Here is a 24,671-nt window from a genome sequence, read left to right as displayed (position 1 = left end):
CGCTTATTGCGTGTCGGGGTTGGTTCTGGACTTATGACATATCTACTCCCTGACTCAGTACCACCGTTATCGCTAATTGAGGTTTGGGAGATAACATCATTGACATCCTCTCCGTCACTTTCTCTGCTTGCTTGAGAATTATTCACTATAAAAGGTGACATGCTGTTCAAGGAATTGTTGCTGCTGCCACTATTGCCACCACATACGTTACTATAGGTTTTATAAGAAAAATATTGCAATGGACTTTTATAGAAGTAATTATGTACTATTGCGGGCAAAAAAAGTGGGACATCAACGTCATTGTCTTGACTTTTAATGTGAAATAACCTTTATCTGATTCTAACCCTACTTTGAATTGATTGACGTTGTCATTAGATAATTATGTGAGAATGCATTTAACACATAGCCAAAGCACTGGCACAGCGCGCGCCGCTGCGGGATTGCGGCGGCCCCAGATATCAGGTTCAAACGTGCAAAATAATAGTTCTTTTCGATATAAGGACGCTGTCAGGTCAGGTAAAGTCGGCGTTTTTATTTTCAATATTTAAAATTCGCGCTTAAACAGTTAGGGGCGGAGCATGCTTAGGCTATGTGCTAAATGCATTCTCGCAATAATTATAGGTTGTAGGGTATGAGTGTAAGTATATACCATTCACGATGTTTTGGCATAAGGGGAGGCCATGGAAAAAGTGCATTTAAGTTGGCAGTAAAGCTGTCTGTTGAATTAGGTTATGTTTTTCTAAGTTTGAGGTTATAAACTGCGTCATTGTCTAGTGCATTGTTGTCAGTTTTACTAGTTTACAATAGAACAATACTCACACATTTTTAATCCATTTTAACAAAACAGGAAACTGACTTGAACAAACTACAGAATAGTAAGGGCCGGGACCGAAAGACAAAGTGACTCCTGTCAATTTATGCACCACTTAGATAACCCATTTATACAGTATCTTAACCAACGAATTAGTAACTTCTCAATGAATTTTTCATGTTAACCAAAACGTTCCTAGAACTAGATTGTATAAAACCTTGTACCTACTTATTAAGCCTTACATTATTCGAATCTTTCTGCAAAATATTTACACACCCATCGTCCATGACAAAAAAGAACAAAACTATTCAACTTCCATAATTTCATTAGAAAATTCTGAATCATCATTACCTGCATGAAAATCCCAATCAAATTCCGAGTCAGATTCTCCTAATGAAATTATTATTAAAGGAAGAACGTTTTCAAATGAAAGATTTCCCATTAATTTTGCCCAATCTTCCAAAATAAGTTCTTTACAATATCTACAAAAATGTTGGCAAATTTCAGGAGTACATTTCAAAATAGGCTCAAGCCACTCATTCACAACTCTATGGCGAAGTTATAATAGGTCTTACAAAACCCCTGTGCCATTTCAATTGGGTCGTTGTTTCTTCCTTCACTATCCGTGCTACATATTTATCTTGTACTCACCTACGATTCAATTTATACATAAAAAGAACTTGACTTCACTGTAACTTACTGAAAATATGTTCTGCGGTCTAATATAAACACCACCAATACGTTTTAATGTCGCTTAATTATGATTACGGTAAATTCGGCAACATGTTACGTTCATTTTGATAGGTCCGCATGTCAAGCACTTTAGTGACAGCAGAGATGACAGAAATCAAACATGTATCCAACTTTAAAATTGAAATCATAGCCTCCCCTTATGCCAAAACATCGTGAATGGCATATAGAGCTGGTGCGTTATCTCTTGACACGCGAGTTAAAGTTGCGCAGAAAGCCAAATTCAGACGATTAGTCACAACGGCTCCCACCCGTTCTAAAAAATCGCCGTTGTTGAATTGTTGCTGAACCGATCTTTGCCGATAGTTCTCCTTTTCCCTGCTAAACTCCTCCCACCGCGCACCTCGCGTGTCAAGAGATAATGCACTAGCTATAAGCACGTAGTGAATACATATTTAATGCAAAATCCAGATGGAAGGACGAATAAATAAAAGACCTGGAAAAAATTGGGAGCACAAATTGGAAAAAGAAAACAGAATAAAAAAGTTTGGAAAAAAATTGCCACAAAAGCTAATTTACATAAATAATAAGTAGATAACAAATTTAACAAAAACATTAATAATCAATATTTCGTAAAGCCCCCGTTCGCATCGATTACTTTGTTGAGTCTGTTGCGCATTGATAGGCACAGATTAACGTGGTAGTTTTGAGGTAATGAATGCCAAGCTTCAGTGATGGCCGCCAAGAGCTCATCCCTATTGTGAAAAACCACTTCTGGTCGTTGTAAAAATTTAATCAAAATTCCCCACATATTTTCAATAGGGTTGAGATCTGGGCTGCAACTAGGCCAGTCCAGGACATTTATATTATGGTTCTCGCACCATTCTACCACCCTGCGCGCTGTATGAACAGCACAGTTGTCGTGCTGGAAGATGAAATTCCAATTGGGATTAACAGCCTGCACAGAAGGAAGCATGATGTTTTCGAGAACCCTAATGTAAACATCGCTAGTCAGCCTCTCTTCCACATGGATCATTACCCCAGGACTAGCAGCGGAAATCCATGCCCACATGTTGACGGAAAAACGACCGCTACGTTGGATAGTCTGGACATAGGGTTCTTCAAACCGACTGTTCCTGGGTCTATAAACTTTTAAGCGGCCATTTGGTTAAGATTGAAAGACCTTTTCATCAGAAAAAACAATCTGTCTCCAAAATTCTTCGTCCTGGGCAACATACTGAAGGGCAAACCCCATCCTTATTTCTCGATGCAATGGGGTAAGCCTTGGCTTTCTTGCTGCAACGCGGCTACGTAGTCCAATTTCTCTTAGACGACGGCGTACCGTCCAAACCGACGCAGGGAAGTTGAGTTCCCGCATTATCTGTCCAGCGGTGGTGAAAGGCCTCTCTTGTGCAAAGGTTTGTACTTGCTCATCGTCAAGATGTGTGGAAATTCGTCGTCGCCCTGACCCTGCACGACGTTCTAACTGATGGTCATTCCTCCAGTTTCTAACGGTTCTACAAACTGTACTCTTTGATATACCCAATTGTTCAGCAACGTCCCGATAAGACATTCCATTATTTATCATTGTTATTATTCTACCTTTATCAAAAGAAGAGGGCATTTGGAAAAGGAAAATAGGAGTATGAAATAAATTATAAACTGTCAGTTAGAATAGTGTCAAATTTCTATGACAATAATCAAAGTCAAAATGACAGTAAAGCTTGAACTACATCGAATTTTTCAAAACTGACAGAAGTTTGATGTCCCACTTTTTTTGCCCGCAATAGTACTTGACTCACTTTCGGGGACGAATAACTTTGTCTAGAAAATGCAAGTTATCAAAATATTGTAATTTCAATTTGGTTGTAGGTCGTAAAATTTTATTGGATATTATGAGCGATTAACGGGCACAATGGTTGGGTTTGAAAAGGTTGGAAAGCGGCGCGTGCCGTTTGCCGTACAATGCAAACGCAAACCGCACGCGCCGCTTTCCAACCTTTTCAAACCCAACCATTGTGCCCGTTAATCGCTCATAATATCCAATAAAATTTTACGACCTACAACCAAATTGAAATTACAATATACACCCACTGGGGCTCATCCGCTGCCTGGGATCCTGATGTCTTTCTTCGCTTCTCTCGGCTATAGCGGTCTCGGAGATTCCGCCATAATCTCAGTTGGGACACCCGGTATAATAACAATACGTTGGTTATTATACCGGGTGTCCCAACGGTTTGGCAAGGTAGATTTACTAAGTTAATATAAGTTCTTTGAAAAATGTTATTATTTCATGTTATACATACAAGTAATGAGCACGGTTTAAAAATATTTTCGATTATACAGGGTGTTTGATGTATCGGTGGCAACACAAACTTATATTTTTTTAAATGGAACACCCAGTGTTTTTTGCGTTTTTGGGAAGCTCTCGTCAAAACAAAGAGGAAGATACCACATTTGATGGGTCTAACTTCTACATCCAAGCCGGATGTTCGATACAACTTTGTCACTTTGACAAACCAAATCAAGATGTCAGTGATGTTGCCCATATCATTTTCAAGTCATAGCCTGCTCTAATTATAAATTTAAATGATCTCACGGTATAATAAAAATTAAATATTTTCCCCGGTTTCATCCTCTTCTATCTCATTTTCATCTGAAATAATTGGTGGGCAATTGCTACAGGTTTCCCCATTACAGTTCCCACAAGCTCACGTGCAAAAAAGTCCTGTTTTCCTACATCCACAATTTCCTCCGCAGCCAGATTTACATTTGCAGAATATTATTGTTAAACAATATAATATTTTATCCACAGTCACTATATTATAAGGTCATAATTCAATTGCTTGGCAACCTTTAATGTGGTCTATAAAACTTTAGTGTTTTATAAGTAATAAAACACACCATAATTAGTTAATGTGAAATTTCAATGATTTTTGAGGTGACAGCCGCTGTCAGAGTGAAATGTCAAATTAATTTTGGATGACATCAGATAAAATTTCGGCGATTCTGATTCTAAATAAGTGTGATTGTGGATAAAGGGTTGTATTGCGTGCGTGTTTTAGATGCATTTTATTCACTTAAGAAAATTAAACGCTCGAGCAAGCTCTCCCGTTTAAACATTCTTGCGTGAATAAAATGCTATCTAAAACACTTATACAATAAATAACTAATTATTAAACAAAAACTGCCAAAATAACGTGACATTGGTTGTTTTTGATATTATTCACTTTGACATTGGCTGTTTTTGCTAAAACGCTGTGTCTTTGTACCGCTGTATTATCCTGACTTTGGAAGTTTTTGCCACACAAATTTACAGACAGATGCAAATGTCATTCCTGCAGCAAGTAGTGCCAATAACTTAAATTTGAAAAAAAAAAGACATTGGTTGTTTTTGATGAAAACCCCTTAATTCATTCCAAACAAGTTTCAATATAACAAGATACTCTTCCCAAGGTCATTCTACAATGAGTAGAATAAATAATAAGTAGAAAATAGTAATAATACATTGTCCTGTAGTATTTTTCTTGCGAAAATAACGATTTCTAACTGGAAAATTTCAGTTATTATAAATAATCAGTAAATTAATGAAATAAACAATGGGCGGCAATTTTTAACCTATAAAGGTTTTAATATATTTTATTTATAACACATAAAAAAAATCTCGTTCAAATCCGAGCTCTTGCTACCGGTTCCGAAATAAAAATCTAACGTTACTCCACTAGACACCCAGGAAATGATTACAGGATTTTTTTGAGCAGTCAACGTTTCGTCCTTTTGTAGTGGCATCTATATCTAATAATATCTATAATTACATATGGAAACTATGTACCTAGTACAACTCTATTGAATATTAAATTATATGTACAATATTTATAAATAATATAAATATATACAATATTTACAAAAATCATTCTGAATCAGAATCCAGTGGGACAACTCCTGACATATCTACATCATCTTCTGAATCCCACTCCTCGTCAGATGAACCAGTATTTACAGCAAACTGTAAATGATCCATTGCATCGTCAAATAAATGTTCTTTTTCGATGAAGTTTTTCTCGACATTGACGCCGTTTCTGCAAACATTTTGCCAAGTTTCTACCGACATTTCGTTAAATTTCCTCCTTGTCAATTCTTCTACATCTTTTAACTTGAAAGTGGATTGTGAGTGGCAACCCAATTCTTTACAATGCTCCAAACTTTTTCAATGGGATTGAATTCTGGGCTATAGGGGGGTAGTCTTAAGATTTCATGGCCATATTCTTTTAATATTTTGTCGAATCGGTAGTCAGGAAATTTAGTTTTGTTCTCTTTCACCAACTTATATAGTTCTGGTTTCGTTTTACTTGCATCATATGGAATGTTTTTCCTGCACAAAAATTCGATCATCTGACACTTCATCGATGCGCTTGTAGGCTCTTTGTGATCCACAATGTTGTGATACGAGGCGTTGTCCAAAACCAGAACAGAGTTGGGTGGAAGATTCGGAATTAATTTCGTCCGTAACCATACTTCAAAATTAGTGGCATTCATGTCGTCATAGTAGTCCCCCGATTTACTACCTGCCAACAATAAATACTTAATTAGAAAAATAACCAAACCATAACTTTGCGAAACATAAATATATTAAAATAGCACTTATTCAATTTAAGAAGAAGAATCAGTACCTGACTTGAATATGAGAAGCGCATCATTGACAAAACCCATTTCACCACCGGCATGCACAATTATAAGTCCATTTCCTTTGCTAATAGGACCTGTCGTCAACCCGATCCTTATTCTGTATATGACTACTGTGAATATAAGTTTCATCTGTGAAGACAATATTTTAGTGTTCGTTTCTAAGTTGGGTGATTTTTTTCACATATTCGATGCGTTTCAATCGAATATCATGGGACTCCAGTAAAACCTGCCGGTTGTCAGAAGATTTTTTCCATTTGAACCCCATTTTTTTCATTATTTTCCACAAAGTAGAAAGCGACCTGTTAAAATTTATTTCAGAAGCCTGCACTTTTGCATAGATACCTAGAAAAGATTGTTGTTAGTGTTGGGGAAAACCGTGTGTTATTCCCTAGTTTATTTTCGGTTTGAATCGTCGATACAAATGATGGACTGAACTTGATTTAAGTGTTTATTAAGACTAAATCTTACATACAAAATACCGAGCGTTCAGTTGTGTGCTCGCTCTGAGTTACAATTCAATTCTACCGGACTGCCGGTTTCCTGTTTGTACCTGGACTTACATAACTATTTGCGAGGGTAGAGGGTGGGGAATCGCCCCGAAGCAATGAGCGGTTTTAACAGTTAGGTTATGTTATTTTAATAAATATAAACTTACTTCTAAGGTCTTCGTCTAAGGTCTAAGTCTTCGTTTTTCAATTACGAAACTGCATTTTGTAAAGTTTGACGACCATTCGGACAATTCCTTTTTCGTGCGCGACCCGTCTGAGAAGCGGGACCTGTTTTCAATCGTGACGTAAAAGAACCTATGAGCTGAGACACCCTAGGGTGTCTACCCTAGAAGAAAACCTTTCTCACACCTAAAGTTTAGGTCACTATTAGCTTCGCAGCTCATAGGTTCTTTTACGAAAAAGTAGTTTTATAAACTATGTAACTGTTTACGATACCAGCCTCTACGCAGTAGTAAAAAATCCCCATCCACCACCTCCTACTTTTCCATCCTATACTATAAGCGGCATGTAATTGATAAAAATGATCGACACCACTCATATATTTGTTATAGTCTTTCACCGCTATAGGACAAGTTACCAAAGGTCGTGATCCGTCTTTTTGCGTTCTTGGAATGCGTGTGGTTTCACAAGGATTGTGCATCGTACTCACGACGGCCACAGATTTCTTCCCTCTGTCCTTCCATTTTGATATTGAATCTTCAGTACCATTCATGCATCCATCAGGATCACCAACTTTCATATTTTTATCAAATTTCAATAGGTTTTTGGGAAAGAATTTGCGTGTCTGCCGTATAGTTGTACTGGAGAAAAACTTCTTGTCCAAGAGAGATTTGGCTAGCCCAGAGCTCATTAGCATTTTGAGGCTTAAAATTTCTTCTATAAATTTTTCTCACAAGTAAACCCCAGACATTTTCTACTACATTAAGATCGGGACTATTTGAGGGCAATGGTATTACTTCTATATTATTGGTAGCAAACCATTGTCTAACGCAACGGTGGCCAACCCGCGGCACGCGTACCACTATTGGCACGCGGTCATAATCTCATCATAATATTTACGCGAAGTAAAAACTTTTTTCCTGTTATTCGATTCAGATGACTTAGTAGGGCAGGGGTACATATGCATTATCTTTCAGAAGAATGAAAAAGAAATGAAAAAGGGGCAGGTCAAATATTTTTAGTCAAATAAAGTGGCACTCGAGAACAAAAAGGTTGGCCACCGTTGGTCTAACGATACCACCATTGTGGACGGGGCAATTATCCTGCAGAAATATAAAGTTGTTCCCATATAGTTGCGACACTGTGGGCAGCATTACATTCTCTCATATGTCTAGGTACTTTTGACCATTTAAGATACCATCAATGCGCCATGTAACACCCGCACCCTGCTGAGATATCCATGCCCACACACCCCGATCTAGTTGGGGGCGTTACGTATCGTTCATGAAACCTTGTGTTTGTGACCAAAAGTTGGCCAGTGACAGCTCCGGGCTCTCAGAGAGTTTTTCGGGGCAGAGGGCGTGGGTGCGTGGGTTCGGAAAATAAAAAAATGGGCGCCAGGCAGCTATTGTTTTGAGCTGGTTGTTAAGCTTGTCGGGACAAGTGCTCAGTACTCTCTTATACTTCGGAGACAATACAAATAAAAAGACTTAATTCCTTGGGAATTAAATAGTTGGTTTATTCACTTTAGGGCCTACAGTCCAGGAAATAAGAAGTGCTTACTAAAGTGTGCACTGGTCCGTGGAATTGGCAAACGCTATTCTACGTAATTCTGTTCAATTGGAAATTTCGAACCAGTTCACATTAATGGTCCTTTTTTTTTTTGCCTTTCCCCTTTCACCTAACAGGCCTATCAGGTACCTTTTTACGGTCGGCTTGGTTTCTTTTTTCATTTGTGGTGCGGCGGGGCTCCGGGGTACTTTCCCCGGCTACCTACGCCCACCCTCTCTCCTCTCCTTTTTCTGGACGACACAACACGAATATCACAACACACAACATCCATGGGAGGCCATCCGGCCTGGGATTTGAACCCTGCTGACCTCGCGGTGGTGTCGGGAGAGTGTCGCTCTTCCTTCCACCACCCTACCGTCAGCCCCTACTAGACATACACACACATCCATGGCCCGGCGGAGTTTCCTTCCTTCGAAAAAATCCTCCCCCTTCGGTGGGATTCGAACCCACATTAATGGTCTTATTAAATACACTTATTTTGGTCTTATTAAGAAAGCTTTCCCTTACAGGTGACCTTGTAACTTATCTGATTATTTTGTTGAGAATAAACTTAAAATTAATACAACAACTCCGATGTAAAGAAGAAAGATTTTGTTACATGTGTGAAGCAAAAAAAAAAGACGCAGTCTTCTGCTTTTATAAATTTACAACTTTAAATTAACCTCGATTCTATGGTTGAAACATGTCTGCAGTGACGTAGCTAGACTTTTTCCTTAGGTGGGGCACTCTAAGGGCACCAAATATTTAACAGGGGCCCGCAAGAACTAATTACTGTTGCGGCCAAACAAAAGCGACCACTAAATTGACATTTTATGTCATCTTTATAAGTTTTGGTAATTCAGGCTATTAAAATGAAAGTTTCTCGGGTAACAAAACAAGAAACCCATACTTGTGGCACAAGATAACACTGACGGATGATGTCAATTTGAAAAAGAGTTTTTTATTACAATAGAAAAAATTGCTGCTCATTTTTTTTTGGCCGCAACAATACAATATGAGCATTTTTGGAGTTCCTATATAGTAAATTGTGAATCATACTATATCTGTGTCTGGTCAAGTATGTATGTACTGTCGCGAGCAAAAAATTCTGGTCGTCAATGTCATTTCAAAATTTGGTTAGAGTGTCACAAATTAAAAAAATTCCCTGCCTGATTATGACCAAGTGTCAAAAAAATGAGAAAAAATGATAACTAGTGTCAAACAACAACAACAATGATGATAGGTTATGATATTTACGACCGTTTTACAATGGAGCATTTTCCATTGCGTCAAAGCATGATTTTGACGACCAGTTTTTTTTTGCTCGCGACAGTATATACAGTGTGCACCCGGATAGGTGAAACGACTCTTGTAAAAGATAAAAAATGTTCGGTTTAAGTTTTAATTTTTTGAGGTTTAGCCCTGCTTTTTTAACATAACATATTTTTAACATAATTTTAGTCGAGTGCGCATCATACACTTCAATACGATACAAATATTAATTATATATGTAGTACCTATTTACTTACCATAAAAGTAGTCAATGAAGGATTATTCGACGATTTTCATGACAAGCGTCAAATTCATCCACTATTTTTGTTGTTTCTAAGCGTTTGACAGCCGCACGTTCAATATTAATAATTGCTAGGTGACCCAGTCTTTCATCCGTCATTCGGTTTCTTAAGTAAGTCTTTATACGTTTTAATGAGGAAAATGTTCGTTCACAAGCTGCGCTAGACACTGGTATTGTAACAACGATCACAGCAAGTTTTAAAGTTTCCGGAAACACTAAATCGTTAAAATATCTATGAAGTCCATAATATTAGCCACTTTCGTTTTAACTGTTTCTTCATATTTTTTAATAGTTGTAGGAAGTATCTTCAGTTCGCATTGTAAAATATCCATGTTACATCCATAACGTTCAACCATTGGTTTCAAATGTTCAAAATTAAGAAAATTCGCATTTTGTGGATGCAAAACATCCATAGCACAAATTACTGATGATTTTTTTTGAAACGTCTGTCTAATTCACTTAAAATTACGTCCACGACTGGATAAAATATTTCCACTTTAAAATGATCCTTATTTGTTTCAGTTGAAGATTCTAGACTTTTAATTTCTTCGGTAATAAAATAGAAAGCAAATTTTTTTGGTATTTTCTTTTCTCTTGTAATAGGTCGTATGTTTATATTATTGTCACTACATATTTTTTTAGCCTCAGAAAATAGTTCAAGGAATACCATTGAATTTGAATCGGTTCTCATATCGCTGAATGAGCTAACGATTGATTCAATCAGTATATTTGCCTCTGTTAAATTAAAAGTGACTTTTTGGAGAAAGTCGCTAACTTTTTTGAATATTGTTGAAATTTTTGAATACAAACACAAGTTAAAAACGAAATTAAAATCCATTTGATGTAAAAGTCCAATTGCTTCAGAGGCACGATCATCCCGATTCAAAATAATTTTATTAAGTAACACTAAAAGTTCTCCCAATACTGATTTTAATGATATGCAAGCAAAAACTTGCGCTGTCCACCTAACATGACAAATCCGTTTGAGTTCAATCACCTTTTTGTTCGGATTAAGGTCTTTTTGAATTTGCACAAATTTAGAATGCACTGCCGAACCCGAAATAAAGACGTACAAATTTTCTACCAAGCCAAAAATGAGTTGCCACTCGGCAACTGTGAGACTGTGCATTTAATTCCCGGGCTGGTCGAAAACCAATGAATCTTTCATGAATTGCCCCTTCTAAATAATATCTAATTACGACAGATAACTGTTCAGTTTTGCTTATGTCTTTTGTTTCATCACAAATTACAGCAAAACATGAAACTTTTCTAATATCGTCCCCAATTTGATCTAAAAGCATTTTAGATATAACAAATAGTAATTGATTTTGTATTAGCGGGCTTGTGTATCTCGCATTTTTAGCAGCTTCGTCGGCCAGAAATTTTTTCTTCACAATTTCGTTATATTTTCCGAATAACGTCAAAAGTTCCAAAAAATTTCCTCTGTTGCTACTTTCTATTCCCTCCTTGTCTCCTCTTTGTGGTATGCATTGTAACGCTGTATAAATTAATATATCCACAATAATACCAAGGTAAGCTCTATTTTCTTTTACCAAATTTAAATGTGCCTCATTTACTTGAGCAGCAACAGACTGGACATTAGTATCTCGAATTTTTATTTCTTTAAATGAGGCCCATTTAATCATAGAATTTTTATGTTCATGGCTTACATTATGTAATTTTAGACCGGCGTTTTGGTCCATTGCTTTTTTCCAATTTTTGAAACCAACATTTATAAAAATTGTTTTATCAACCTCAACGTGAGTAGAAAAATGTCTGCATGCAAAACAAAAAACGGCATCGGCAATTATACTGTATTCTACCCACGGAAATAAATTATACCAATTTTTATTAAATTGTCGCAATTTATTGGCAAACCTGGTTTTTGGATAAAATTGGCGGCCTGGCTGTTTGGGGCCATCCAGTACAAATTGCGATAAGTCTCCGGGTCCAGGTTTTGCAGGTGTTATTATTACACTTCTTTGCTGAGAAGAACTGATCTTTCTGACATCCATTCCACAAATTGAGGTATTTCAGAATCTGATTCATCGTGTAATTCAATATCATCTTCCGTAGTAGAATCATCTGTATCGTCATAATCCTCGTCACTCACAGTACCACTTTCAACTACCCCGGCACTTGTATTTACTGTCACACCACTACTTGTACTTGGCACTTCACTAGTGTCTACTTTGGATTTTTTAGACGGAACAAAATAGTCCGCGATGCTACGTTTTTTTTCCGACATTTTCAGTTACCAACGATCCCGTAACGCCGAATTGCAAAGACTGACTAAATGCTGAATGTGGACTGAATTTGAGATTAAGAAAAATAAAAGAAATCCGAAGTACCTAATGTAAAAAATACCATCTTATTTGGTTTAAGTACCCACACTCGGCACTGAATTAATATCGCTTTCCTGAGAACTGCGACTCTCAGCACAACTTACGCTATTTGGAACTCCAATCTATGTAATTTGAACTGTCACAAATGCAATGTTTGGGTATGGGTATTTAACATTATTGTAAACACTGCATGTCTAAGCTATTTCCTGTGAGATAATTTTTTGTTTCGATTTCTCAAGAAACAATATACGAGTATGTATCTACCTACATAATTAAGAAAAATTATCTTACAATAATGTATTGGATTGGACCTAAAATTTGCAGGGGCACCCGGGGGGGCACAATTATTTTTGGGGGGGCCTGTGCCACCCCAGGCCCCCCCTTAGTTACGTGCCTGCATGTCTGGCAGTGACCCTGACATTAAGGTTTCATAAAAAAGTCAAAAAAACCGCGGTCGGAAAAGTTCCGAAAAATTGACATGACTATGTGAAATTTCCAAACTTTCTGAAAGTAGAAGAACTGCTATAAATGATTGAAATGCAAAATTGAAAACTTGAAATTTGTGAAATTTTGTGAAAAATCTGAAATGTTTGAAGTATGAGACGGTTCTAAATGTTGAGAAGCGGGAAATTTGAGGCGCAAATTCTTATGATTCCGCAATAAAATTGTGCGACTTATCTTATGCCGGTAACGTGGTGTGTTCTCGATTGCGTCCTTTCGACTTGCGGTACGGTACTGTTCCTTTTCGGCGTCACGGCGTGACCTTGACGATATTCCTTAGTCCTTAACGAAACGATATCCAACGAAACGATGCGTGGTCCGACGACCTTAATGAACGATATGCGGTCTGGCGATGACCACTCTAAAGAACGATGTTCCCAAAGAACGATCGCCCCTGCGAACGATGTGGCTCTCGACCACCCTCAAGAACGATATGGCGACGAATCGCCCTGAAGAACGACCCCTTTCAGCGAAAAAGGGGGTTCTTGGCGCTAAATTGAAGTCCTTCCGGTACTCCGCTACTCAAGAATTTTCGGTACTATAAAGATGCGGTACGGTAAGGCACGGTACGGTACTGGATCAAATTATCCAAACTGGATCAAACTCTCCTAATAAATGGTATTAGTGAAATGAATCCGCAATTGAACGATAATTACCTCTACAAGGCGAGGGGTCACTCGACCACGAACTCTAAAATGCGCTTCGCTGGCGTCGCACAGTGGGGCGAACGGTCGATTTAGCAGGTCAAAACTATAAGAAATCAGTGTATCCCTTTAAAATCGAGTACTGTAAGATTTTAGGGGCCGCTGATTACGAATTTGGTGTCAGTTTGATGAAATTAAAAATGGAGGACACAAAATGGTGGACCATTTTTGAAAAAAAATTAAGACATGAGTATGAAAGTTTGGAATATTATGTTTTCGGGGTCGTCGATTACGAAATCTGATACCAATTTGATCAAATTCAAAATGGCGGACTTTTTTTAAATAAAATTAAGGTATGGATACAAAATTTTGGAATATTAGGTTGTTAGGGTTGCTGATAATTAATTTAATACTGAATTAATAGAATTCACACTTTTTCATGAAAGTTATTTATTTTAATAAAAACAAACCAAAGTTTAATCTAACATTTTTATTTCCTTTTTAAATGGCGAATTCCATTCATCTTGATTAAATAAAAAATTTTGGCGATGTGTGCATATGATTTTGTTCGTAGGAATATCTGAAAACATTATAAATCATCGTAATTAATGTACAAAAATTTTATTATGACTATTCCATTCACCTGTCATTTGTTAAAAATGAACCAAAAAAAACATTTTTTTACACATTTGTTACCATGGTTTCAAAAAATTGGACCTAATATTCCCACTCGTGGAAATTGTATCGGTACTACCACTAGCGATAATTTTTAACAAATGAATTCAGCCTTGAGAATTGCTTCCAAATGGACTAGCCTGTCTTTTTTGTGTTGTTGGAAACATTTTCTTCGATTTCTGCGTTAATTTCTTCTTCCGATTTGCTGCCAAATTGCCAAAGTTGGTTCATGGAATAGTTTCCCGAATACAACTCGTAGTCCAAATAATGTAGACTATTTTTCAAACTGGTTTCACTCATTCAATTGTGCTTGGGAACCTCACTTGTGCTGACGCACTCGTGGATTCATTCCCAAGCACAATTGATCATTCGTGAACAGTTTGAAAAATAATCGACATAATTTGAACTACTCCTGGTATTATAAATAAAAATTTTACTTTGTAATTATTTTTCTTAATCTACCTCTTTGGGATAATGTTCGATTGTTACAATTAGATCACTCAATTATCGGCCGTATCAGGGCACCGGAAAAAAATTCCTCCAAACGTAGACTAAGTGCTCAAATATAACATTAAAAATATAAAAAGGGCGTGAGTTACAGTGCCATTGTCTGCCGCGCAAGACTGTAAGGGCCAAAACTCTGTGTAGCGCAAAAACGCGCAACGCGAACTTTAATATTCAAAAACTAGACACCTCAAGGAAGATTTCCACATAAAAATTAGGGCGGGCGGTCTTAGGCAAAAAAAGAAAACTCTATTTGAAAATTTGAAAGAAGTAAAAAAAATGTTAACTGCAGACCCATATTTAGGGTTAATTTTAACAAAAGAGGAAAAAACTTTTGGCTAATGTAAGCATACCAAATGATTCTACGTACCTTCATTAACAATTTCCATTTTGCAAAGTGCAAATCGGACACGTGGTTCGAAAAATATTTTCATTTTATTGCACTTCTTTTAACTCGCCAACGAAACGTCGCACAACCGTTTCCACGAGAGTCAAATTTGAACCAACGTAGTGAAGCAGGTATACATTTTTTTACCTATTCCTTCGTTATCAAGATGCACCAAAGCCTCCTCTATGAGGTAGCATTCAAAAATCATCGAAATTTCGACCTGAGAATTTCAGGTTTTGGCCTGCTAAATCGGCCGTTCGCCCCACTGTGCGTCGCCTCGACGGCTCTCGACGAAGTGTCTGACTTCCGCATTTTTAATCTCGGCACCGCAGTCCCATAAATCGCGAAAATCGTCACGCGCGCGATTCTCGACCTTATTCAGTTGTGCGATAAGGCGTGCTGCGCTTGCGTGGTACTGCGCAATAAAAAATGTGCATTTCCGGTGGTACTACACGTGCGCGTGTCGCGGCAGGTGTACCGTCATGGCGTCGGTTTGTTTACCTCGAAATTATACCGAGCGGGAATATTCAGATTTTGGGGCGGTATTGTGTCGGTAAGTCGTGCAGGTCTATTCTGATGTTAATTGCCGTAACTCGCAGGTCAAAAAAAAAGGACAGGAAGAAAGATGGGGTTGAAAAGAAGGAGATGACTTTCCGGCAAGTTACTAAAGAGGAAAAGGGACCCAACATTGCCGTACGGTCACCTATCGCTGAGAAGAGAAGAAGAGAAAGTGAAGAGAAATAGAAAGTGAAAGTGGGGTTCTGAAAGATAGGTTGCAGCTCGCCAACCTAGAGGCGTGAGGCCACCTCAGCCTGACATTTGCGGGGGTAACATGTGTTCTTCCAGCCTCCCCGTGGTGGCTGGCACAAATGACTCTACAAATGAAACTTCCGCTTCCGGAATGAGCGACGTAAAAAAACTTGAAGGCAGGGTGGGCGCGTCGCGTTGCCAAATGTCGTGCGTTATCTGCTAGTTCCGGGTCTTCGAACAGCGATCTATTAGTCCCGCGAGCATAAGTAGGACCTCTGGGCCTCCTACTCCGGCCAATCGCCATTGTGGCGTTTTGTAACGCTACATGTTTTTGGGACGATAGACACGTATTCGGCCAGAATTTCTTGACTGAAAATTTTTTTCATCTGTGAAAATCACATTGTTCCAAAATTGTGGTTCACGATACATCTAATTCAGACTAAATATAATTTGAGACTGCTTTTGTTGTTTCCTTAGTGGCGGTTTTCTGGCGCTAGATCTGCTTGCCAATTCTGAATTTTGAATTCGCCGACAAACTGTTGATTGGGAGAATTATGACGGGGTGAATGACGTTTATATATCAAAACCATCAAGTTAAAGTTCAGTTTGTTTTTCCAATTAAATAGTTGGTAATTATTCACAGAATCAGTTTTTTTTTGGTGGTCAAAATAGGTAGGTAGCAAAAAAAAACATGAGTAGATAGCAATGTTGACCTTGAAATTTCCACCGGCTCGGCTGTCAGTAAGCAATAAACCCGGCAAACCAACCCCTGCTTATTGTTATGATGATTTACATAATTTACAATAGGGTCTTTCACAGGCATGTATTATTTTGACGCTTTGGGTAGTGGTTCAAATATAAAAGTATGGATATTTTCTTGTTAGATATTTAGGCACTCGTCTACGACTCGGTTTATAATCTTTGCCTGCGGTCTGCAAGAAACCACTTTCTTACCTTGGTTTGAAATATACTATTCCCTACCGGCACAACTTCGTTGAAAAAAGTCAAAAAAAGATGGTTATATTCCTGATTAAAACGAAAATTTTGAGAATTGAATAGTAGGCTGGGTTATTTGTTTAATTAACTTGTCATCACATTTGACGTTTGTTCGAAAATTTGATATAAACAGGGTAAAGTAATCTACCTACCTAGCTTATCTGTTTATTTTCCAGATTATATGGTTGATCTACCAACTTGCTTTATTGAATTGGCTTTCATTTATCAATAATTTTATTTCACTTTTGACACTTTTGACATTTGTATTTTGGTACAGTTTTACCATAAACATTTCATGATTAACTTTCTTACCTTAGCGAGAAAGTTGAATTTTCTCACCTCAAATGAGGTATCCACAGCCTACATTTCTAACCGGTAGGGAAAAATAGTGTATTACATACCGAGGAGGAAAGTGTTCCATTCCTGTCGAGAGAACAATAGTTTACCGAGAGGCTTGTCCTCGAGGTAAACTAGTTCTTGAGACACAGGAATGGACTTTCGCCGAGGTTTGTATAGTATGAGTCAATTGTGGGGTATTTCTGTAATGGTCTTAGATGCAACCAAAAATACTAATTCCACTTACCACTTGATGCAGCGTTTAATGTAAATAATAAATTGAATCAAAAGCTACAAACGTCAAAATGACAATGTAGGAAATTTAATCAGCAAAATAACAACGTAAAAAGAACTTAAAAATCTAGCGCAAAAATTGTTCAAAATGCATTCCATTTTGGAGTAAACACTCTTCAACCCTGTTTAAAATGGACATTTGAGCCTAATGTCTCTGGCATCACGAATTTTTTGTTTGAGTTCTTCAATCGTAAGTAAAACGTCGTTAAAACGTCCTTTTTATTCCTTCAATGGTTTATTGCCCGCTAACAAAGATTGTCGTAAAAGTGGTGAGTAAGCGATCCTTGTACAAGGTACAAGTCTTCAACCTTCCAGAGTTTTTGTTACAGGGTAGGTAAATAATCCCCTAGTAATGAGACCATCATAAACGACCCAAAATGTTAACTAGTGTTTAAAAACTCGTTTCAAAATATCCATAGACGCACTTTACAGGTGTTTGGTACATTTTTTCTTTTAACACGTTGGCTACCATAAAGAAACCAAAAAATTTTCACGTTAGCCCAAATTTAACCCATTCGGGACGGTTGCCGTATGTGTAGGTTTTACATTCCGGACATTGACGGCCTGGCGCCGTACTATTACGTGAATAGTCAAACATTGCTTTACCGGTCGCCGTACACATTTGTCAATAAGTGTTCTTCTGTGATCCGGCCACCGTACATATACGACGACACAATCCCCACTCATTGGCGAGTGTCTTACATGTACGGCGTCAACTTCCGCAGTGGGGGTCGAGCGCCGTACGTGTACGTTCCTCCTTTATACGGCCAAGCACGTACATGTACGGTTATGGTTTTTGAATATAATTGAATGGAAAACTTGTATTTTTAGCATTTAATTATAAGTAAAAACAAATAAGACAGTAAATAAAAATAGAAAACATAATCATAACTCTAAATAGACGGTGAAATTAAAAAATACCTAATACTTCTTTTTTGTATGAAAATCGGCAAAACATGGGTGAACGCAAAGTGGAACATCACATTCCACACACATGAATTTCACGTCTTTTCTTTTACGCTTCTGTAGCTTGGTATTGCTGCAGACGTGACATCTCCTCTGGGTTCGTGTCCCTTGTGCTGCGGTTTGCGGAATAGGTGAAGGAAAATGTCTTTGCGTAAGCCGTATGGGGTTGTCAATCGTTGGTGGTCTTGGGATTGTCGAAGGTTTTTTGGCATATTGTTCAATAATTTGAGTAACAATTTTCAGTCGAAAATCACTAAACGAGGGTTTTTTCCCTGTTTTCACTTGGAACATTACATACGAATTGTAAAGTGATAAGTCGATGAGGTGAAAAAAAACCTTCTTGTACCATTTCAATGATTTTCTTGCGCATCCTACAAAACTGACTTGCATGTCTGCTTTATCAATAGCTCCCATTTTGTTGTTGTATTCTATTATGCATTCTGGCTTTATAATTGGCTCGCCGGTTTTGAAGTGGATTTTCCCAGTATCTTTCTGATTTGCTGTAAATACTGTTGTAAGCATATGCACATACCTTTTGTCGCTCCACGTCAAAGCTAATAGATTATCATCATGAACGGCTGAACATTGCCCCTTTTCAACTTGCTCAAAAACAGGCATTCCCTTTCTGTTCGGCTTCACTGTACCACAAGCCCCTGTTTGTTGCTCTAGGAGATGCTTGAATAATATCGGACTGGTATACCAATTATCAACGTAGAGGATATGATTTTTATTCAAATATGGTTTCATTAGCGTTAGGACGATATCACCGGATACACCAAACTTTTCAGTTCTTTCGATTGCAGTAGATGCCCCAGTGTAAACAATAAAACCCAAGATATATCCTGTCTCTGAATCGCAAATTTCAAATAACTTCACACCAAACCGGTGTCCCTTTGACGGTATACAGGCTGTTTGAAAATTGCTAGTACAAAAAAAACCTGGTAATTGGTGATGGTGAGTTGAAGTCATCGGCAAAAGAAAATTCTAATAAAAATCCTCTAGTTTTCGAGATAAAAATTACTAAAAATTGGGTTAAAATTGTTAGTGCACCACTGAGTTAAGGTATTTTAAAAAGACACTTCACGTTGTTAAGCAATAACGAAATAAAAAATTTGATGTTCTTAAACTGTCAATCTGTGGTTGCCAAGATCTTGCAAAAAAATATAAATTTTTCATATTGTTGCATAGTCCTTCATTATCACTACGATCATCACGCTTGGTTACCAAGGTTTAAAAAATATTGCCCCGCCTGAGGCGTAGAATATGCAGGAATAGGGTTACTTTATCCCTTTTGTTTTAAAAAATTAAAAATTGGTTTCTTGGATTTCTTAGGGCTTCCAGATGCCACAGTTTTTTTTTGTACTAGCAATTTTCAAACACCCTGTATATTGTTTGAAAACCAAACGACCCTTCCAGAGAATGAGACTTTCATCGATTGCCAAGTCTTAAAACGGATAAAACCTATTCCTGAATTTAGTTTGCAATGAATCGACGATGGGTTTGTTTTTTCTCAGTGGATCTGTCTTGTCCATCGTTTGGTTATCAGCAAAATGCAAAGCATATAATGTTTGCAAAAAGTTATCGCGGGAACAGATCTTGTGAAAAAATGGCGTACCAATAGCAGGATTCGTTGACCAATAATCCTTCAATGACCCTTTTTCTACCAAGCCCATCAGTATACAAAGTGCAAAAAATTGGTACATTTCTGAAACATCTCTGTCAACCCAGCGAGAAAACGAGACCAAATGCACATCGTCCCTCAATGATTTCGCGTATTTATTAGTTTCCTTGCTTATAGCACAAAGTAAATCTTCATCAAAAAATATTTTGAAATAGTCCAGTTCAACAGAATTTTCATCAAGTTGGAGATGGTCCGCGACACCCGAGTTGAATTTATCAAATGACATGTCTTTCGGCGTAAAATTGTTATCAGATTTCCAAGAAATATTTATTTTTGGTTCTTTATTCGTTTGCTTATTTCTACCTTTATTTTGATGAGTTGAAGTCCCCGGTTGGTTAGTTGAAGGCCCTGGCAAGTTATCGCTGTTTTGTACTACGTCTACTTCTTCACCCAAGTCTAGAATTTCGCCTTCTGATTCGCTGGAATATCCGTCTTCTTCAATGTCACTCGGTACATAATCACTGCCACTTTCATTGAGCAACAGCTCCAAATCCTCCTCTGTAAGTCCTTTATTTTTGGACATTTTTAACAGCTGGTGGATGAATTATATATTTATAACGAAGATCAGTCAAGCAAACGTGCATCAAACTTGTCGCTGCAAGTCCACAAGTACGAAGTCCATCATTTTCCTGCGTCAGGCTGGGAGCTCGGAGCGTGCGCATCACCGGCCGTCATGAATGGGTTAAATTTCGCTATTTAGTCCAATCAATAGGGAGTTTTACCTTGCAAAAGGTACAGAAAAGTTTATACTTGGCAGGTATCTTCTATCAGGCATATTATTAATATTGTTGAGTTTGCTACCTTGTGGGGTTGCCGCTCGCCCCTGGAGAATAGGGGTGCAAAATCACATTTTTGCGATTATTTCATTATCCGTGCGAGATACCTCTATCTAAGTTATAGAAAATGTGTAGCATGCATTTTTCTACATTTTTTGTCAGATTAATAAACTACTCAAAATAATTAAAGGGTCAAACTTTTGAAAGGCAATATATATTTCATATTAATCTTGAATTTAATAAAAATGATAAATTCGAAAAGAAGGAACATTTATGATCAAAAGCCTAAAACAGTTTTACAGTGGTACTAACAGTTTCTAACAAATTGCAGATAATTAAAAATAACTCTAAAAATGAACAAATAAGGCTGAATTGGCATAATTGTATTTGATGCCATTTCGTGTTTATTTTTTCGGTTTTGACTTTTCAGTACTTGGTTGGACCCCCTCTTGCTTGAATTAAAGCCGCACAGCGTCTTGGCATACTGCGGATAAGTCTGCGGATGTTTTCTTGGGGGATTTGTCTCCACTCTTCTAAAAGAGCATTTTCCAATTCCAGCAGTGTGATTGGTGCGTTTTGACGGTTTCTAATTCGTCTGCCCAGTTCGTCCCAAAGGTGCTCGATGGGATTCATGTCGGGGCTGCACGCTGGCCACTGCATTATGGCGATGTTCTGTTCCTGAAGGTAATCAGTAACAATTCTCGCTACGTGTGGTCTTGCATTGTCTTGCATTAAGACAAAGTTCTCACCGCCAGCATGTGCACGAGGTTGTATCTGGGTTTGCAGCACCTCGTCAATGTAACGCCGTGCATTCAAAGCACCATTTCTTATGACGACGAGGTCACTTTTATCGTCGATTGAAATACCGCCCCACACCATGACGGAACCATTGCCAAACGGGACTACTTCTTGGACTGTACTGGGCAAAAATCGTTCTCCTGCGCGTCGCCATACTCGGACTCGTCCATCATTCGAACACAGAGCAAACCTAGACTCGTCAGTGAACATAATCCTTCTCCAGTGACGAATTTGCCAATTATGATGTTCTTGGGCAAAGTGCATTCGCACTTGCCGCTGATTTCTCGTCAAACGCATTACTTTCGCTGGACGTCTGGATCTCAGGCCTGCTTCTCGTAGTCGATTTCTTACGGTCTGGTCCGAAATTTGTACACCTCTGGCACGTAAAAGATCATTTTGTAAAGTGCGTGCTGTGTTTGTACGTTTCCGAAGAGCTTGTAAACGCAAAAAACGGTCATCCAGCAGCGTCGTTGCTCTGTGGCGACCTTGTCCAGGAAGACGAGTAACGCTTCCAGTGTTTTGGAACCGTCTCCAAAGCCTCCATATGACAGATTGCCTTACTCCCAGCTGTTCCGCAACATATCGCTGTGTTTTGTTTTCTTCTAGAAGAGTAACAGCTCGAAAAACTTCTACTGACGTTGGTTGTCTTCGTCCACCTTGATGGACCCCTCCATTGCGTTCCATCTCTTCAGAACGTTTTCGGAACAGTAAAAATAAAATCACTCGATTCACAATTATCACTTTGTTTTTGCAACGAAATGACTCTAATTGGAATTTTTTAGAAAGTAAAGCTTTTTTGACAATTTAAGTTTTCCTGATTAACAAAAGATTGTCATAGCAACAACTAACCAGCCACCCAACATTTTTGCCCATTTCGTTTAAAATTTACAGCCTAAATAAAAGTTGACCCCTTAATTATTTTGATTAGTTTAGTTTCGTAGTTACAGCGTGTAGAAATCGAAAATTTCTTTTATTTTTGTACTTTGTATTTTCCACACCACCACAGAGGTAGAGCAATAGGGTGCGTTTTTTTTTGACGTGGTGTCCCCAGTGAGCATAGTCCACGATGCAGTAGAAGTTTACTGTTTTACTCTTTTTGATGTCTTTGTAACGTAGACGGACCCGAATGATCTGGATCGAACGGTATAGATGAGCTGAATTCATCAGAGTTTATAAATTCGGGAATTCCTCTTGAGAAGTTTCCTCTTGTTTCTCAGGATCATCATCATCAGCATCAAGATCATTCCATTGTCACACGGTCTGTGACAGTGGTAGCCAACGCCCTACAAGAAAAAATCTAAAGGCGTTAAGTCCGAACTTCGGGGTGGCCAAAGGTTATTGGAACCTCGCCGTATCCAAATGTTTGTAAAATTGTCATCTAAATATTGTCTGACATTTCTATGAAAATGGGGTGGGGCCCCATCTTGCTGGAACCACATACGTTGTCGTGTATTCAGATCTAACTCTTCCAACAATAAGGGTAAGTCATTTTGTAAAAAATGTAAATACATTTCACCGTTTAGATTTCCATCAAAGAAGTGAGGGCCAATTATGTGTTCATTTATTATCCCGCACTACTCGTTCACTGAAAACACATTTTGAAAGTGAGTTTCTCGTATCCAACGCGGATTTTCCTAACTGTAGTAATGACAGTTATGCCTGTTTAAAGCCCCGTTATTGCTGAATCTAGACTCATCACTAAATAACACATTTTTTAGAAAGTTAACGTCTTCATCTAATTTTCATTGGATAAACTGACAAAACTGCAATCTTTTCAGGAAATCTATTGGTTTTAAAACCTGCACCAACATGACGTGGTATTTATTCCCCCGAAGAATGTGCCCTACTGATGTCTGTTTTCTGCCCCAAACTCAGACACTTCTGACCTTAAGAACATGGTATAGTCATGAATGGAACCCACTTCTTCAACATACGAGTACACATCTGTAAACAACTTTGTATGGTCGCAAACGCCTTGCAATAAAATGGAGTGATAACCCTTTCGATTAATATATGATCCTGAAGACTCCTTTGGTGCCACAATCTTATATGGCTTCCATCGATCAGTCCAATAATACCTTAGGAGGAATTATTATATTATGCTTGTGTTGTTAATAATGTTTTCAGCTTTTTACCTGGAATTTTATGCTTTTTCCTAAAATACATAGTTTGATATTTCTGTTGCTCGCCTAACAGAAGGCCATTTAATAATTCCTCGTCTCCTGTTAACTTGTAATAATAAATTGCATATTCGGTAACGAGCCTGCCATGCTGCATTCTTGGGCCACATTTCTCTCATAGCTTCTTTACCACAACGCAAGCCTCCGCCGTAATGACAACGCCAATGAAACAATCTAATTCAGTTTGGGGCATGTACTCGTAATTAAATTTTTTTGATGAATCTGGATATTTTTGTCCGAAAAATCTATCTCCATATTTGTTGATATATCAACAAATAATCTCTTTCATTTCATCAGTAATGAACAAATTGAAAAATCTTTTATTTCTTTTGCCTTGTTATAATGTGGAGTTGGTGCAGTTGATCTAGTTACGATGTTGTGGGCCAACCTTCTTGTCATTGTAAGAGGTCGTGAAATCCATTCGTGCCCAGATTTTGCGGCACTGGCTTCTATTTGAGTCTTAGAATCTCCAGAAAACTCATCTGTTTCTTCTTCAAATTCACTGATATGATCTTCCGCGTCCGACATCTCCGGAACATCACGCATATGTGCAAATTCGTCTTCATCATCTTCTGACGTTTTAAGATCACTAATTTCATTAGCAAAATTAGTGACTATAGCAACAAGTTCAGCAGGAGTTAAGTTGTTCTTGCGCAAATCCATAATAATGTGTTAAAAATAGTTGTCACCTCTCAACATTAACAATTTGCGGTGTCACTGCCAATGTACAAAGTGGCTAAGCATGCAATTGATTGATTACAGCTGTTATTTTGCTTTTTTTAGATTTAAAAAAAAAACATAAAAGTTAACGATTTGTTGACACTCTTATAATAATTGCTCAAAATGACCTACATCAAT

The 24,671-nt window shown here is 37.9% G+C and overlaps 1 protein-coding gene across 4 annotated transcripts in view; it reads left to right on the top strand.

Annotated features, from left to right (window-relative positions):
• The window catches only part of LOC138126984 (uncharacterized), a 129,627-nt gene that overhangs the window by 16,849 nt on the left and 88,107 nt on the right, over window positions 1-24,671 (top strand). The gene's annotated exons all lie outside the window — the stretch shown is intronic.

Source organism: Tenebrio molitor, chromosome 3 (assembly GCF_963966145.1).
Source record: "Tenebrio molitor chromosome 3, icTenMoli1.1, whole genome shotgun sequence".
Taxonomy (NCBI): domain Eukaryota; kingdom Metazoa; phylum Arthropoda; class Insecta; order Coleoptera; family Tenebrionidae; genus Tenebrio; species Tenebrio molitor.
The sequence above is the reverse complement of the archived record's forward strand: the minus strand, read 5'-3'. Positions and strand labels throughout refer to the sequence as shown.